The sequence below is a fragment of the Schistocerca cancellata genome, chromosome 1 (genome assembly GCF_023864275.1).
Source record: "Schistocerca cancellata isolate TAMUIC-IGC-003103 chromosome 1, iqSchCanc2.1, whole genome shotgun sequence".
Taxonomy (NCBI): Eukaryota; Metazoa; Arthropoda; class Insecta; order Orthoptera; family Acrididae; genus Schistocerca; species Schistocerca cancellata.
Window position 1 is genome coordinate 1,133,738,590 of NC_064626.1, and position 16,615 is coordinate 1,133,755,204.

At 43.3% G+C, this 16,615-nt stretch overlaps 1 protein-coding gene across 2 annotated transcripts in view; it reads right to left on the reverse strand.

The window, feature by feature from the left end:
• LOC126163105 (putative inorganic phosphate cotransporter) overlaps positions 1 to 16,615 on the reverse strand; it is a 328,093-nt gene that overhangs the window by 267,361 nt on the left and 44,117 nt on the right. The window lies entirely within an intron of this gene.

A 16,615-nucleotide genomic window follows, 5' to 3' on the forward strand; every position in this document is an offset into this window, starting at 1 on the left:
CACTTGTTGGAGAGTCACATGCCGCCCCCCCCCCCTTTCTCCACAATCTTGGTGTGACACTGACCTGTAACATATCCCGAAGTCTACAAAATGCATTTTGAGGCTGTTGATATGAAAGTGGGAAGTACAGATCTTCCAGTTAAATCAGGAATAGCTTAAGTGCATTACTTGAAAGTAACACAGGAAAAGCTTACTTATGTAGGTGGTAGTAGTGTCGGCAAAAAGTTCTTGTGTGTGAAGTTGCCATGTAGAACACCAGGTGTAAAACTTTTCTCCCGAGTCTTGAACTGTGTCGGAACGATAGTGAGGCATTCATATGACTCAATAATACTGTTTTCATTTCACTACACTTATACAGATGTCTGAGTTCTGCTGTGTTAACATTGCAAAGTCCTGTAGGCATGTGGAGTATTAACCAAAACTGTCATATTGGAAGCAGAATCAAACACATTTGTTACTTTACTTGATATTTTCAGGAGAAAAAGGCAATGTTCCTTCTTATTAATACAATACATTCAGAGTCACAGCTGTGTTTGACAAACCATAACTGATGCTGAATGTGCATGTCGTCATATAATATGAAGGGCTTATTTCAGTAGTGGTACAAGTCCATTACCTCCACTTTTCTGTCTATAATGCTTTTGAAATTAATGCTCCAAACAAACATAAATAAAGGTTCATCTCTAGCAAGAAGCCAATGCTTGAATATTTCTGGTATCTCAACTACAGATTTTTCAGCACTCATTTAACTTTACGACTCTGTATCTCAAAATGAACAAAAATGGACTTGTACCACTATTGAAATAAGCCCTTCATATGCACACACAGCACATAGGTCTCGTGAGGCACAAGGCTCTCATAACGAAGTACGTACGTCGGTCAACAGATGGCACTGGGAAAAGAATGTTAAAATGGTTCAAATGGGTCTGAGCACTATGGGACTTAACAGCTGTGGTCATCAGTCCCCTAGAACTTAGAACTACTTAAACCTAACTAACCTAAGGACATCACACACATCCATGCCCGAGGCAGGATTCGAACCTGCGACCGTAGCAGTTGCGCGGTTCCGGACTGAGCGCCTAGAACCGCGAGACCACCGCGGCCGGCCAAAGAATGTTAACTGCGCTTTTCAGTTGCTACTTGCGACTCTTAGTTGCGATTTGTCACAGAAATTGCAGTTTGACTCGATAGCGAATAGCGTAGTATGAACTTTGCTCAACAGATGGCACTGCTAACTGCGCTTTTTAGTTGCTACTTGCGACTCTTAGTTGCGACTTGTCACGGATTAGTTGGACGCGATAGCGTGTCGCAGAGATGAGCGCAGTACGAACTTTGGCCAACAGATGGCACTGTTAACTGCGCTTTTTAGTTGCTACTTGCGACTCTTAGTTGCGACTTGTCACTGAAATCGCAGAAAGCAGTACGGAATTCGGCCAACAGGCGGCTCACGGCGTTGAATGTGAAATGATACTTGCGACTGCTAACTGTGACTGAAATCGCAGTTAGATTTTGTAAAGTTGTTATTGTGATATCTGTGACTTCTCAATCAATGTGATTTCTAACAGATACGCGATTTCCTGCCCACCACTACACTCCAGTAAGCAACAGGGCGCCCATGGCTAATATCCTCACTGACAGCGCGACGACCTTTGGAACACCACAGACTGGCAACAAGGTCACCACTCTTGCAGTTTACCTTGATTAGACAGCAGTGAAAAGTGCGCTGGCAGCGATGGCGCCATGTATTACAAAGAACCTCACTCCTGTGCACAGCATCACGATGGACGTATCAGTTTGTGGCAGTTTTAAGGAGAAATAAGTTTCTTAGACTGCACGCATCATCGTCATACAGGTCTAGCACCTGACACAATGGTGTCTGAATTAGAGATGGGGGATCCGCTCTTGAACTAATGCATAGAGTTGCATCTTTCAAAGGAGTGAACAATCAGTGATTCAGAATAAAAGAACGGTAGCTCCAAACGTTTCCCATGGCAGAGAGAGAGAGAGAGAGAGAGAGAGAGAGAGAGACGGAGCATATCAGCAGCGCCTCTGCTGGTCAGAGCACAGTGCACGCCACACAACACAGCCAGCGCCGGCCTCTGCCCTGGTTCTACCTTGGCTGCCTGCATTGTGCAGTGCCCCATTGGATTTTGTGTTTCACATATGCCGTGCCGTCTCTGTGCGTCGTCTGCCGCCTGCAGTGTCTGGCGCAGCGTAACTTCGCATCGCACTCTGTCAGTGATCGTTTCAGTCGCACGTCCTGCCCTCTGGGCAGTTGATGCGAGCAACCTAGCGGATAACATAGGAACTACTTGTAACAACCTGCTCGCAAGGGAACGGACGATTTGTCTCGGAGCGGGTGAGTTCACCGCTCCCCCCCCCTCGGAACTCGCCCGCTCAACGCTCGCCCCACCGTCTCGACTCTAGCCAGAGCGTTGAGAAAAGCGACTCAGGTGTCACTCTGGTATCTGCGGTCTCAGCTCACGCAGTAATACAGCTCGACCTGCTCGACTCAGCGCCTCTGCATCGGAGTTCGTCTCTACTGGATATTGTTCTTCGTAGTAATACCGCTATGTATATTACATTATTATGTTATGTATACATCAATTGTTTTTATTTTATTTTTCTTTGTTTAAACTGATTAGATTAGGTTCCTGACGACTCCTCTTACTATAAGGTTTTTATTATGGACACTCGAATTTACGCTTTAATTACGAGCGAACCGATAAACGTATCGCAAAATGTGATACACCAATATTTTCCTTGTTTTATTCTACATAAGGCTATATGCAGCACTTTCGTTTTACAGTCAAATTTATATTTTTTTTTTTCTTATTCTGGTACGGATTTTGCGATTTTAGGCGTCTTCGGAAGGAAACGTTCACTTTAAAAATATATGGCTTGTGATGTATTTGTATGAGGTTAATGAAATTTTAATACATTATAGCCAAATATATTGTTAACGTAAATCTCAAGTTACAACATTTTCCGATCACCTAAAAAACCACGATAGTGCAAAATAAATCAATAATCCAAAACTTTGTCATATCGTGGAAATTTCAATAAACAATACAAATTTATTACTCATTATCTGTGTTACTTCAAAATAGGATCAAATAAGATCAAAATACAGGTATAGTACTGGAATAAACCAAGTTTAAAGGGCAATGTGCCTTCCATTTATTTTCTATTGTAAATGAGTGGTGAGTCGTGAAAAAGAGCTAATTCATTTCAGGGAGTTAACAGTTCTATCCAATCTCTGAAAAGAACAGTTTTGCCCATCTCTAGTCTGAATACCACTGGGTACACTTGTAAAGTAGCAGTATTTTGCACCTTACTGTAATATAATAATTGCTGCAAAGACAAGTTTGATATCGGTTATTATGTTATTTGTCAGTCAATCAGCCTATTGAAATTAATATAGGGCGTATCAGACGGCATAAGACGCGTATTAACTTTAAGAAATTCGCATGTTGCATGAAGTCGGGGTTCAGGTGATATTTTCACGGAGTTTGGCTGGAGCGGACGAGTGGCACTGCTCAAAGGCAGGGCAGAGGGGTGCGGAATTTTACAACCGACCATTACGAGTCGGCATGCGAAAGCGTCCCACTGGGGGAGACGCGCCGCCGGAGCAGGTAGGCACCCATTGTGCGGACAAAAGAGCCGGGCCTTCGAGGGACGGCGCCTCGTTGGCGCTGGACGTTATGCCGACGCCACTATGTCGAGATGAGCTGGCGCCTATGGGAGCCTTCCCACGAATCTTAACGTTTTCTGGGGCTTTCTAAGAAACGCGGTTAAGCTAGTGCAATGACCTTTTCCCGCGCGAGGGTGAACAGAGAGACACGATTGGTGGGTTCAATTTTGAACGGATTTTCAGTTTGTTCCAGAACATTGTAGGCGCAGTAAGGCGCAGAATGTCTTAATTGGCTGGAAGAAGCCAGGAAATAATAGTGGGAGCGAACTGTGCTAGCCTAGAGCCACGGGATTGGCCAGCTCGAAAAATAGCATGGGGGTGCTGATTTTTGCAGAGGGAAGCTTTTGGAGCTGTTATCGAGGAGAAGCGTCTCAGCTCCTGTAGCGAGCGGTCATCGTGCTTTCGGCTCTGCTGTAGGAGAGTGAATTCTTTTCAGTGTGCTGTGCATAACTTTGAATAAGTCTGCCAGATGCAACTGAAACTAGTATTCAGTTAGGGGTACTGTCATGTTTTACTGTTAGAGACAGGCTGATTCCGCTAATTACGGTTGGGAATGCTGTCTCACAGGAAGCAGACAGGAGCAGAGCAATTTCCTTGAGCCACACTTTATTAGCGACGTTACTGGATTCCGCCTTTGGGCTGGTGAGTCCCGTCTTAACGAGTGCGAGACGATGGGAAAGAAAGCAGAATTAGCTTTTGAATAGGAGTTTACGAACAGGAAGCCTGTTCGCGAAAATAAATTCATTTTGTTGCAGTTGAGGCTCCTCGACGACGCAGACGCATTCAGCAGCTTGCTGACCTGTCCACGATGCTGCATTTGGTAACGCGATGCTCAGTTTCGGCATTTAATGCGATATTGCGCACGCCTGTGATTACCAGAGCTCAGTTTTCCAGTCACGCTCTTATTGAGAATTTGTTAATTGCAGTAGGTTTGTCTGACGGATTATATGCCGTCTGACAAGGGGAGAGAGAAAATAACAAGTACAGATGCGTTATCCAACCTTAAGAGTTAGTTTTGCAATTTAAGGGCCATTAGCTTAATTTTGTCACTTATAAATGTACGTCATTGTTCAGTTTGATGTTAGGAAGATTGTTGTTCAATAAATGTGTTCAATGCTATCCTTGTTTGTTTAGTAGTGATCAGTGGCCTGAACACTATTTAGTTATTAAATATTAATCAAAATTAGTGAAAGGGAAGTTTTAATTAACAGGTTGGGTCTCATAACAGGCCTTCTGCCAGAGCCAACGACCCGATCCAGTAGGCAAAGTGAACAAGTAAAAGCATTCTTGTTAAAACCCCCCAACATTTGGCTGACCCGCCTAGGGTCCCTAACCATCATTCTGTTGAAAGAAACCCCTTCCACGTGGCTGACCCTGCCTAGAATGCGTGGATAGCTGTAATCTTATGATTAGTAATCATGGCGGCAATTATTTGTGCGAGGTAAATTCTTTAGATTTGTGTTTGTGTATTTATGTTGTGTATTGGTTTCAGTGTTTCTATGTATTGCGGGTGCGTCGTTAATTTGTAGTTGTTGGAGTTACTGTGTTGTTTCGTGTTCTGTGTTTTGTCACAGATTGAATAAATATTTTGGATTAGGGAAATAATGAGAGTAATTGGTTAGGAATAGGATCCTCAGAGATCTGGAATATTTGTGGGATTTGTTGGGTAACCTGTTTGTGAATATTGTAGAGATATTGGGAGTTAATAATTATAATGTGTATTTTGTGTGTAAAGTTTTGTTAGTTTATAACGTTAGTGGGTAAGGAAACGTAGATGATTACGAGGGCTAAGGCGCGGTTAATAGAGACAGTTCAGGGCGCAACAGGGGTTGACAGAATGGCTGCCATGAGAGGAGTCAGCGACAGTTTACACGAAATAGCGGCAGCGGAATTCGCAAGACAAAACCGCTATTTTCGAGAACGAACAGAGCGCATGGCGTCACTGGACGACATGGAGCATGATGCAGGAATTGGTGGGCCATCGGCGAGTCCAAGAGGTGCAATCAGGCACATTGAACCGGTGATACGCACGCGCGAGTTCGGCAGTGTGTCACCGCGGGGGTAAACGTCGCCTACGAGAAGCATGAGTGGGTTACGTACAGGAGGTTCGGAACGGAATAGTCCGACCCTGTCGTACCGAGCAGGGTTTAGACCTTACTCGACAGGAGACGAAAGAATGAGCAGGGGATCACCTGCAAGTCATGACAGTAGTTATCATGCGGAAAGAGGAGACTTGGTGGTTGTTCAGGTATCGCTGGATTCTTGGAGCGTATGATGCAGAAGATAGACGCTAGTACGAAAGTGACGCAGGAAAGAATTGAAACGTGTAGAAAGGAGACGCAAGCTAGTCTGGAAAGAATCAGTGAAGAAACACAGAGCAGCATACAGGAGTGTAGAAAGGAAACCCGGGTGCAGCTTGCCATAATAAACCGTGAAACATGCGGTGTGAAGGATGAAATAAAAGCGTTGCGCGAAAAGTTAGAGCGGGAGATAGCCAAAGCGAAAAGAACCGCCAATGAGGCGAAATTAATTGCGCGGAGAGCCAAGAGAATAGCGAGAGAAACGAAGGAGGTCACAGAGAACACGACCAAGGTCGGTAAAACTGTTATAAATAAGCTGCAGACGTGAGTGAAAAAGTTTGAGGAAACCGTGTCGAGCAGGAAGGAGGAAGCCAGAGAGGCACAACTGATGGCAGAATTTGCCGAATTTAATCGACAAATCGAGAGTAGGGTATAGGCATTGTCAGTCGACAGAACTTCTACAAATACAGGACAAACTGGAACCGATATTCAAATGGTATCCACGGAAGAGGTAACCTCGGAAGTACGGCAACGGGACACAGTATCTGTCACGGGAGCTGTGAACCGATGTGATAATGAAGCACGCATGCCGGAAACCAGACCGTTAGAACGTCAGGGCAGCTATGAACCGCGAGTCACACATATGGAGGTACCGCGCGTAATAAGTGATTTGCCGGAGGCGGAGTTCTGTAGCAGAACAACTGGCGCAAGCAATTGCTTCCCGCTTAGGCGATCCACCTCGCTTTTGCGAGAGCCACTGGATATCCAGGAGGCGCACACGGAGGTAGTTTATGAAAACATCGAAACGCCACCGCAGAGGAATGAAACTAGGCAGTTTTATTATAAACACTTTCTGTCGGTATGCAAGTTCCAGCACTTTAAGGATGATAATAATACGTTACATCCAAAAACGTTCATTGGACAGTTTGATCTAACGAAATCACCACAGTGGCCGTTAATGTATAAACTTGACTTTGTGTGTGCGCACTTGGAAGGTGCATCAGCGGAAAGTATGCGTAGTGTTGCTAAAGATTGTAGAACGTACTAAGAGTTCCGCGACGCATTTATGAGCAGATATTGGTCAAAGGAGACCCAAGACTGAATTAAACAGGAAATCCTTATGACACGCGACTTCGAGAGCTCAGGATTCCGAAGTGTCGTGAAATTTTTTGAGAACATGCTGAAAAAGAATCAGTATCTGGACGAACCGTGCAGCCCTGGGGAGATTATACGCTTATGCTATATGAAGTTGCCACTTACATATCAGCAGACGATAGCTGGCAAATGCGAAAATGACGTAGAAGCATTTAAGGGCATTCTTAGGGAACTGGAGTTTGCCTATAACGAGCAGCAGGTGGATGAGATGAAGAAGCAAAGGGAACCGCATGAGGAAGGCCAAGGCGCGAATATAGACAGAAACAGAAGCCAGAATTGGTAAGGAAACAGAAACCAGATGAGGAATAACTATGCCGGTAACGGTGACAATAGGGGAAACAACCCACAGTGGTACGATAATAGACGACAAAATTTTCTGCCACGGGAACGTAGATGGAACCAGGGTAATAATAACTGGAACCCAGCCAATCAAAATGGAAGGGAGCAACCGGTGCAGAACTGGAGAGCGAGTGAAGACCGCAATCCACAACCTGCACAAATAATCGAAATACGTCCGGCGAACCCTGGCCGTACGCAAACTGCGCAAAACAGACAGGAACGGTTCAAATGGCTCTGAGCACTATGGGACTTAACATCTATGGTCATCAGTCCCCTAGAACTTAGAACTACTTAAACCTAACTAACCTAAGGACAGCACACAACACCCAGTCATCACGAGGCAGAGAAAATCCCTGACCCCGCCGGGAATCGAACCCGGGAACCCGGGTGCGGGAAGCGAGAACGCTACCGCACGACCACGAGTTGCGGATAGACATGAATGACTAGGGCGGCACACTCGGCAGCGTAAGAACGCGACCGAGAACAAAGTAGTGTATAATTAGATTAGATTTTTGTGATCTGTTGGCGATGTTTATTTGTATTAGTATGGGCAGTGTTTTATTTGTGTTTTGTGATTATTTGTTTTATGTTGTGTATATTTATTTTGCTATTTTTCATGTGTTTGTCTTATTTTGGTATGGATTGTGTCTATATTATGTGTTTCATGTTAAATTTTGTTGTATGGGGACCACTGGGTCGTTTAGTATAGAAAATTTGCTTCAGCTATGACACAAACAATATTTAGAAGTATTAGATTAATTATAGAAGGGGTTATCTTATGTAGATAACTTCCCTACAAAATTTTATGGCAAGGCTATTGGACAGGAGAACTTTCAGGACAAAATCTGGATCTGTCGCGAGAGGATTTGAGGTGTGTTGAGTGTGTTGTGATGTGGTAGGTGGACATTGCGTCCCACCGAATGTGTTGCGTTTCTTGAGACGAGTGCAGGGTGTGATGTCCGACGCGGTAGTGTTCAGGACCCACCCGTTGCGTTATTAGCGTATGGCGATAGTGGGTGTTTCGGGTGATAATTATGAGGTGGTCTGTCCGACGCAGTAGTGTTCGAGACACACCTGTTTTGTCAATTGTGTTGCTAGTGTGAGTATGGTGATCAAAACGATAATCCGGTGGCCAGTCAATCGCAATTAGGCGATAAGGACGCACCAAACATGGATAATTCGAAATGGGAGCGATGAAGGCGTTGTGTGAAAAGGCGAGTTTTGAGTCCTCATAGAAAGACGTAAATCAGGTGGCTGGTCGCACGCAATAGCGTGATCGACACACCTTATTGATCATTTGCGCCGTAGGAGTGTTGTAGAGACGTGTTAGCGACGCTAGCCGAGTCTGGGCTTAACTATTTGAGTTAAGCAGAGACGCTAAAACAACACGCCATTCAGTTTAAAGGAAGATAATGAAGTTCACCACAAGAGGTAGATGCTCTGAACAGAAGTCCAACCAAGAACCTTGACCACCATCACTGATTTTTACTTGCTGTAACGTGCAAAACTAACTCTTGTTTTGTTCAAGAGATAAGCATGACGTTGAATTGAGCCTACCGTTACAGTTAGAAGCAGACTAGGAGCGGAAGACCAATGCCATAACCAGTCAAACAAGCACAAAATCAAAGGGGTATCGAAGAAATTCGGAGTTACAGTAACCTACAATAATGTGTAACAAATGTTTTTAATTGTTCACAGATAATAGCAGCAACTGAGCGATGCCAGGGAAAGGAGTTTACTATAAAAGGTCACAGTATTTAGTAGTAGCATGTTGACGTCAACTGTAGAAAGTACAAATAGAGAAATTAGTAGTTAGAGACAATGTGGTGATGGGATGACTAAATTGTTAAACGTTTATTTTATCCACAGGAAAAGACCATCATGCTTGTTTCTACAATTTTGTTTTGAACATTTTGTTTAAGAAATGTCTCTCTGTAAAATAACTGTAATGTATAGTACGCGATGACGTGAGAGGAAGTGGCTTAGGCAATAAGTAATCAAGTATAAAATATCATGTCCTTAGTGAGTGCAGTTACACGTTGTCGCGGTGACTGGCCAGCTGACGACGAGCGGGACAGCATACGAGAACCACGAGGGCACAGCGCAGAGCGGCGCGTGACCAAGGCGAGGTGAATGAGCGACCGGCAGGCGGCGGCGTAGGTCAGCACAGCGTGGGGCGGCTCTCCAGCAGACACAATGGCCGAGCTGGGTGGAAGGTGGGGGTTACGACCCTCCCCGGAACTTAGAGGAATCGTTAGCGCCAGGATTTTACCCAGAACAAGTCCCGCCCACTCACCCCCGGTTTTCCCGGTCTTTGTTCGGCGCCTGGGCATCGTTTCAGTTGACCCACATGGTTTACCGTGTTCGGCTGCACTCGCTCGGAGTGAATATTAAATTAATATCTTGCCAGGTCTTAAATTTCGCCAGATAGTTAAAAGACACGTTACAAAAAACGTGCACAGTTGGCCTCAGCAGTGCCAGGTACTTCCACAGCAAACATAAGAGAAAACAATTTGGCACTGAATTCTTTAAATACGAGAACTCAGTATTTAGATGAATAGCCTATGAAGAAACATACTTCTGTGTGAGAAAAAGCACCCATAGCTAAAACAGGATAAACCTACCCTCAAATAATAATTTGCTCAGAGAAATATGAACCACGGTATACTTGACACTCTGAGTTTCAGAACTCAGACAGTACACGCGAAACAGGCGTCAGTGTTCACTATCATTCCAGGGGGCATCAATATTACTTTGTTCCTGCTAGATCGATCAACGCTGTTTTCGCATGTTATTCACTGAATAGTTTTGCTGAAAAGTTTTAGGGGTGGAAGAAGAGCTAGCACAGCATGAAGGACGTTTTACAGCCGTGAGACACTGCAGCATTTATTTCCTCCATAACTGTTCTGTGACAAACATACACATCATCATTATTATTTTTTTTAAAATGGTTTGAATGAAATTTACAAAATTAATGAATCTTTTGGTTAAAAATAGACAGGACAAAGAATAACGACAGATTATTTCCCTGAGACGTTTGCAACAGCATATAGTACATTAATCACGCAGAAACAGCCACAATTCTTTGTAACCTCGTTTATAATGCGCAGGTATGGCATTGGAAGAATTTACAAGTTAAAATTCACCCATTACCCATGCAAATACCAACGAAATATGTCATATAAGGAAATATCGTACTGCCTTCATTAGGCATTTCTACTTTATGGCATTCTTACATTCTTTAATTTTCGTGAGTTACTATGAGGGCCTACATAAACAAAACGACTTTCACTTATTTCTATATAACGTTGATTTTAGACAACAGAGTTAGTCGACTGCATCCATGGCTTTACTATCTACATAACAGATTCAAGACCATTGTTTTCGCATTGTATGTTTGCTCTGCTGTTACCCTCAAATAAACGTATTATTAATAAGTGAATTAGTTAATGAAAATTTGTCCTTATTGCCCTTAAATAACATCACGTTATTTTTTTTGTTTTCTATTGCTGGCGATGCTATCAATTCTCTATAAATATTTTTATTTCTTTAATAATGCAAATTCATGTTATATTACCATCCAGAACAACTTAAATTTCTTATCATTACTGAATTTCATCACAGTGTAACGTGTGTTGGACTGTGACAACAACAACTTTGTTGTAGCTTCCAGTTTGCGGAACTGGGAACTGGCGGTTAGGGGAGGGCCTTACACTGTGGAGAGTCGTGGAGGGCGGGGGGGGGGGGTGAATGGGCGGGACTTGTTCCGGGTGAAATCCTAGCGCTAAGGGCACGTGGAACTTAGGGAAGCGGCCTGGGCTCCGAGATTCACCTTCGCCGGGCAGGTGACGCAACGTGGAGAGGACTGTCATGCAGAGAAGCGTGAGTCCAGGCGTTTGGTTCGTGCACCTGAATGCTTGTGAAATGTGGAGGACAGAAGGTGGGAATGCCTACAAATGGACGTTCTGCTGAGGAACCTAAAACCTTACCTTTACCTTATCCTAAAACATGAGATTGCAAGAACCGAAGAAACACGAAGAGCCTGTATTTAGGTACACTACTTAGATGTTCATACATGAAGATTGCCAACTAGATACAGATACACAGAATCCTTAGCCAGCGCAGAAGAATGATTAGGTTCTGAAGCCCCACCGAAATCTAACCATCAATATTTCAATGTCCACGACGAACATCGTCTGTTCACAGTCGCACACCAGGCTACCACTGGAGACGCAGGGAGCGATTTTCCATGCCCAGGTGATGACGAGGTTGGAGCCAGACGGGACACTGCGCCACGGCCGTGGGTGCAGTGGTACGATCGAGTTGAGAGCAGGTGGTCTTTGCAGAATTCAGAGCTACCACCCAAATTTGTTAGCGTGTGCTAAGTGCTTGCGAATGGTGCCAGTGCTTGTGAATTAAATTTGCTGTGTTTATGCTTGCATACAAAGCGACAAAAGTGTAACGATATGCCCTAAGTCACTAGCCACAAAATTTGAAAGACAGCTAGGAACTGTGTACTCACTAACCTCATTTATGTGTTTGCTTTTGTATAGATTCACTGTAGTAGGCCACTTCGTAGTTATGACAATATGGCTGCCTCATGATTAACATTAATGAATAAGGCGAGGCTCATTTTGGTCATCACTCATAATTTTCTTGTCGATTTTATTAATGTATATGTTGTAGAGTTTTTTGTGTATTTGCTTGTTTTGTCTTGTATTGATTTGATTCATGTGTGTTTAAATTTGTTGTGTGTACTATGTTGTTTTATGTATCACCTCTTTGATATATGCCAATTGTTTTATGTGATTTTGTACTATGTGTTTTTGGTCACTGTTTGAATATGTTTTTACGAAATTCTTTATGTGGTAGATAGTGTTGAAAGAATCCACATAGATGTGATATTATTCTTACCAGAAGTTGCCACACTAATTGAATAATTATTTCTGTGCTATTTCACAAAATGTTAACACTTTGACAGGCACTGGACCTGAGCAGACCGTATTGAAATTTTGTAAAGCTAGAATGTCACATTGTCACCACAAACACGAAAACATCCAACAACAGGAACACGATTTTGACTGAATGAAGTGAGCTTCAGATGGAAGCATATGTTAAAATTATTTTTTACAACTTTTGGGCAATCTGCTGAGCGTAAATTAAAGTGGGATTACCTGTCGAAAACAGTGGACACTTTAATGTGTAGTTGTAAAGTAGAGAAGGATGAATGGGATGAATGGACCTTATGTCAAAATCATGAACAGGATAGGATGTATTAATTTTGAAAATAAATAATTAAAATTCATTTGAACATGGACAAGAGTAAGTTTTGCTGAGTTTTGTTATACCTCTGGACTGCGTTCCGGCAAAGAGGATGGGAATGTAAATGTAAATATATTTTTGTCCATTAGTAATTTACTTGCCTTTCAGTACTTTGTGGGACACGAATCAGTTTTAACTTGCAATTAGTTATTTTTCGAACCTCAGGACTATGAACCAGCATAAGAGGATGACTTAAACGCAAATGTAAATGCGTTCGTGTCCATAACATATTTAATTCATTTTGAGTATTTTGGGGAACATGAGACCAAGAATTGTTTGCATTTGTCGTAGCTCAGGACTACGATCAAACATTATAGAGTTGACTATACAGTAAGTGTCCGCGTTCCATAATAGTGATTAATTATATCTTGATAAATGTATTTATACAAGTATGATTAGAGAGTGAATATGCAGGAGACATTGGCACTTAAATTTCCATCTCACAAATGTAATGTAGCGAGCTCATAGTATGTACAGATATGAATTTTGTATGGCGTGAGGTAATTCCAAATGAGTCATCTCATTTGTACAAAATTAATGGAGGAGGATGGAGTATTGTAAGGTAGCAGCACTTTGCACGTTACTGTAATATAATAATTGTTGCAAAGACAAGTTAGATATTAGTTACTATGTTATTTATCAGGCAATCAGCCTATTGAAATTAATATAGGGAGTATCAGACGGCATAAGACGTGTATTAACTTTAAGAAATTCGCATGTTGCATGAAGTCGGGGTTCAGGTGATATTTTCACGGAGTTTGGCTGGAGCGGACGAGCGGCACTGCTCAAAGGCAGGACAGAGGGGTGCGGAATTTTACAACCGCCCATTACGAGTCGGCATGCGAAAGCGTTCCACTGGGGGAGACGCGCCGCCGGAGCAGGCAGGCACCCATTGCGTGGACAACAGAGGCAGGCCTTCGAGGGACGGCGCCTCGTTTGCGCTGGACGTTACGCCGACGCCACTATGTCGAGATGAGCTGGCGCCTATGGGAGCCTTCCCACGAATCTTAACGTTTTCTGGGGCTTTCTAAGAAACGCGGTTAAGCTAGTGCAATGACCTTTTCCCGAATGAGGGTGAACAGAGAGACACGATTGGTGGGTTCAATTTTGAACGGAGTTTCAGTTTGTTCCAGAACATTCTAGGCGCAGTAAGGCGCAGAATGTTTTAATTGGCTGAACGAAGCCAGGAAAGAATAGTGGGAGCGAACTGTGCTGGTCTAGAGTCACGGGATTGGCCAGCTCGAAAAATAGCATGGGGGTGCTGATTTTTGCAGAGGGAAGCTTTTGGAGCTGTTATCGAGGAGAAGCGTCTTAGCTCCTCTAGAGAGTGGTCGTCGTGCTTACAGCTCTGCTGTAGGAGAGCAAATTCTTTTCAGTGTGCTGTGCAGAACTTTGAATAAGTCTGCCAGATACAACTGAAACTAGTATTCAGTTAGGGGTACTGTCATGTTTTACTGTTAGAGACAGGCTGATTCCGCTAATTACGGTTGGGAATACTGTCTCACAGGAAGCAGGCAGGAGCAGAGCAATTTCCTTGAGCCACACTTTATTAAAGACGTTACTAGATCCCGCCTTTGTGCTGGTGAGTCCCGTCTTAACGAGTGCGAGACGATTGGAAAGAAAGCAGAATTAGCTTTTGAATAGGAGTTTACGAACAGGAAGCCTGTTCGCGAAAATAAATTAATTTTGTTGCATTTGAGGCTCCTCGACGACGCAGACGCATTCAGCAGCTTGCTGACCTGTCCACGATGCTGCATTTGCTAACGTGATGCTCAGTTTCGGCATTTAATGTGATATTACGCACGCCTGTGATTACCAGAGCTCAGTTTTCCAGTCACGCTCTTATTGACAATTTGTTAATTGCAGTAGGTTTGTCTGACGTATTTTATGCCGTCTGACAAGGGGAGAGAGTAGAAAATAACAAGTACAGATGCGTTATCCAACCTTAAGAGTTAGTTTTGGAATTTAAGGGCCATTAGCTTAATTTTGTCACTTATAAATGTACGTCATTGTTCAGTTTGATGTTAGGAAAATTGTTGTTCAATAAATGTGTTCAATGCTATCCTTGTTTGTTTAGTAGTGATCAGTTCCCTGAACAATATTTAGTTATTAAATATTAATCAAAATTAGTGAAGGAGCAGTTTTAATTAACAAGTTGGGTCTCATAACAGGCCTCCAGCCAGAGCCAACGACCCAATCCAGTAGGCAAAGTGAACAAGTAAAAGCATTCTTCTTTGAACCCCCCCCCCCCCCGACATTTGGCTGACCTGCCTAGGGTCCCTAATCATCATTTTGTTGAAAGAAACCCCTTCCACACTTCGCGATAACCCCCAGTTGTAGGTAAAATCCAAAAAATCTTAAGGCCAGACCTCCAGAGTTTATTCAACTGTTTCACAAGCTAAGAACTGCTCCAGATTTCCCACCCATTGAAATCATTTGGTCGTGGGTTTGCGAGAGACAGGCTCACCACCACTCGCCAGCCACTGATTGCAGTGGCAAGCAGTGCCTCATCCATATCTGTTACCCAAGCTCACTTCGGCGTGATGTCCAGCTGTGTTGGTGACGTAGCTGTTGTGGCAGTTCCGAGTATCAAGTTGCGCACCCTTTCTACCCTAAATATCACCTTTAAATTGAATCATGTATTCTTCTTAGTGTACTGCATACACATAGTAAGAAAAATTTTCATTATTTGCTATGCTTTCTGGTGTTGCTATTACTAAAGTATTTTGAAATGTTCCTTAGCTACCATATTATTTATTTTTTACACCTTTCCTTATAACATCATCAGCGTATGCGTTTGGTACAACCACATTTTACTCATACTGTCACTGCAGGCACACAAATCATTTTAATATGTTTCCTAATTTCCCTCGGCGCATACTGTGTTCAAATAACTTATGGTAATGCACCTGGGTGACGTCGTCGACAACCGCCGGAATTTCGAGAGGGACGCACCCTACCATTTTCAAGGCAAAACTGCAGCAAATAAGCGTTGTGCAAGGGAATTTAGAAGCTCTGTCTGCAGAGAAACTCCATATAGGTAACACACACGCACATGCTGTAAACACTAGCTCCATTACAAAACCCAAAGTTGACCGACGTCACAAGTTATCGATAGTGAAATTAATCAATGGGTGAGGTACCATTAACTTAGTCCCCTCTGGTTTTTGGCAAGGGAGAGCGCAGGGTTCCAACAGAATCGAAAGAAAAACTATAAGGTTACATGCCAGTTTGATTTCAACTGCTTCTTTAATAACACTTTCCCATCAGCTGGAAGTGCGTGTCAGAATCCCCGTATTTTCCATAGAATGAAAGGTACCACGACAGTGTTCTGCAAGAGCGGATTTCAAAAAAATGGCTCTGAGCACTATGGGACTCAACATCTTAGGTCATAAGTCCCCTAGAACTTAGAACTACTTAAACCTAACTAACCTAAGGACATCACACACACCCATGCCCGAGGCAGGATTCGAACCTGCGACCGTAGCAGTCCCGCGGTTCCAGAGCGGATTTTGTTGGCTGTTGTAAGCGTGTTGCCGCTTATGTTCAGTATACCGGTCCTCCACAGTTCTGATACTCTGGCCAATACATGACATGACACAACTCTAAGTACTACGGTAGACACAAGCATTACGCAAACCAAGAACATTCTTTACCGAACCTAAAAGGACTCTGGTCTTAGATGGTTGTCGAATAACAAATTTCACATCATAATTTCCGAAAATACGAGCAGTCCTATTCGAAATACTCTTGCGTAAGGGAAAAAGGCTGTAGACTTCGGTGCCACCTCGGTATTATCATCACT